Source organism: Silurus meridionalis, chromosome 25, assembly GCF_014805685.1.
Source record: "Silurus meridionalis isolate SWU-2019-XX chromosome 25, ASM1480568v1, whole genome shotgun sequence".
In the NCBI taxonomy this organism is placed as follows: Eukaryota; Metazoa; Chordata; class Actinopteri; order Siluriformes; family Siluridae; genus Silurus; species Silurus meridionalis.
This window is the reverse complement of record NC_060908.1, coordinates 332,501-335,000: the sequence shown is the minus strand read 5'-3', so window position 1 is coordinate 335,000 and position 2,500 is coordinate 332,501. Positions and strand designations below refer to the sequence as shown.

The 2,500-nt window shown below is 38.7% G+C and overlaps 1 long non-coding RNA gene across 1 annotated transcript in view; it reads right to left on the bottom strand.

Annotated features, from left to right (window-relative positions):
* LOC124379444 overlaps positions 1-2,500 on the bottom strand; it is a 5,193-nt gene that overhangs the window by 1,973 nt on the left and 720 nt on the right. Inside the window, exons 2-3 of the long non-coding RNA XR_006924427.1 lie at positions 1,713-2,077; positions 78-169 (exon numbers count right to left, since the gene is read on the bottom strand). This is a non-coding gene — a long non-coding RNA (uncharacterized LOC124379444). The remainder of the gene's footprint in view (positions 1-77; positions 170-1,712; positions 2,078-2,500) is intronic.

The window sequence follows — 2,500 nt, the reverse complement described above, 5'->3', positions numbered from 1 at the left end:
TGTTGTCAGGTCATTTGTTTGTAAAAATAGTGTACATTTGTGTTCTCTATTAGATCTTAGTAAAAAAATGTTTTTACCTTACTGAAAACCAGTGCGGAGATGAATCCGACCAGAACAACAAACCCAACAACTCCACAGGTGATGTACACGATCACTATCGCTGGCAAACCTGAGGGAGAAAACCACCATCATCCCCTGCATCACTGGTTCATCTCATTTCAGTCAATGAATTTTGTGCAAAACAGTTCTTTACTTTTCATTCATCATTCAACACACCTCTAACTCACATTCTCATGTTTATTCAGTAATGTTTTAAATAATACGAACAAATAGATGCTAAACTCCCCCGCTAGCTAGCTTCTGTTTGCTAATCTAAAAAGTTCATAAATAAACACAGATTCTTTAATCCATTCACAGAAATACTTGTTAAAGGTGTTGTGAATGTTTTATGTTCTGTATTAGACTTGATTTAATCAACGAGAAGCTGAACTTCAGGAGGTATCAAATTTGCTGAGAAGTTTTCTATTAAAAGTGTTATAGAAAATCCAGAGCAAGAAAGTACTGAACGATACCGGTGTTGACCAGCAGGCGGCACTGTGTGACTTGCTGTTATGTGGAGACTGGTTTTAATTTGATCTTCTGATGTAGAAAAACTTTAAACACTGATAATAATAACGAAAGTGATTTCAATAAGTTTTAAAACGTTTACAGATAATTTATACTTCCCAGCATTAATATTCAACATAAAGTGATATTTCTTTAGGCTCAGACTCTGTCAAATAAACGGAAGTTAAAGTTTTTGTTGTATTTTATTGACTTGTGACTGAATATTAAGGAAGAACGTTAAAAACTCACTTCTGTTTCTAAAAAATACAAACCAATGCACTTCCCTTCCTCCTCTGTCCAGCTTTATCATGCTTTTGTGTGTAAATTCCTCTTTTTACATTTGTGTTTTGTTTTTATATATTGGATAAATGTAATATTCGTCACAGAATTGGGGAACATCATTAATCTGTTGTCACGAAAACACGGTTTTATCTGCAGACATGCGAGAACCTCGAGTCCGTTCACTGAGAAACATCATAGGAATAAATCATTATTCTCATAAACTCTGCATTTAGATATAAACATGAACATTAAAAGTGTGTTTCACTGCGTATTTACTCAAAGTTTAATTATTCCCAATGTTTCAGGTTCCGTGATTTTGGCCTGAAGGTTAAATGTGATTTATAGATGGTGATGATATGATGAAGAGATTCGTGTCGTCCTGAAGAATCACTCAGGAGAATATTAAGGGGGAATAAAAGATGATTCAAATAATAAATGAGGCTAAAAATGTATTATTTGTTTGTTTTTCTGTTTGTGTGTGTGTGTTTGTGTGTGTGTGTGTGTGTGTGTGTGTGTGTGTGTGTGTGTGTGTGTGTGTGTGTGTGTTGTGTGTGTGTGTGTGTGTGTTTGTGTGTGTGTGTGTGTGTGTGTGTGTGTGTGTGTTTGGGTAGTGTGTGTGTGTTGTGTGTGTGTGTGTGTTTGGGTAGTGTGTGTGTGTGTGTGTGTGTGTGTGTGTGTGTGTGTGTGTTTGGGTAGTGTGTGTGTGTGTGTGTGTGTGTGTGTGTGTGTGTGTGTGTGTGTGTGTGTGTGTGTGTGTGTGTGTGTGTGTGTGTGTGTGTGTGTGTGTGTGAGAGAAAAAGACTGAACCAGTGGGTGATTACTACCTGCAGGTGGATGACTGACTTCCTCGTTGTCGATTTGTTTCAGGAGCTGGATCCTGCCCTCCAGACTTCCTTGGGGGAAGGCGGCCACTGTGCAGCAGTAATCCCCGTAATCTCTGTCCTGCACCTGAAGGATGGTGAGGGTGTGGTACTGTGTGATGGAGACACGGCTGGTGTACTGCTCTTCAATGTGAGTGCTATTCTGCCTCCGGCTTTAAACACAGCGATGGTGGTCGAGTCGTTGCAGAATCTCCACACCGAGACACTCATATGCGTTTCATCTTTTATTCTACAGGACAGGGATACAGACTGACCCAGTTTAGCTCGTACTGGGCCAGACGTGATGATGTCATCACCGGCTAGACAACCTGGGAGTGAGAGAGATCACTTTTTAGACACGACACGTTTCTCATCAGGTTTTCTTCTGATTTTAAATGTGTGTAAACTCAGTAATATTAATAATCTATCATTTAGAAATATAATGTTCTTGGATTCCTGTGTAAAATATTAATGCAATGATTTCAGTTTCTTTCTAAAGCATCTGTAGCTCATCATATTTAACAAATTCATTGGATTTAAACAGGAAGTGGGCGGGGTCTACACAGAATTCATTCTTTTTTCTAGGAAACTGGGCTGCTGTGAAAAATACGGCAATAATACAGTGTTATGGCCAATAACCCCGGCTCCTGTCCATAACACCCTGAGGAACATTCAGGAGTCATCTCAACCAGCTTCATCAGATCTTCATATATATAAACACAGAGTGAAAACTTTTTATCAGATTTACATCT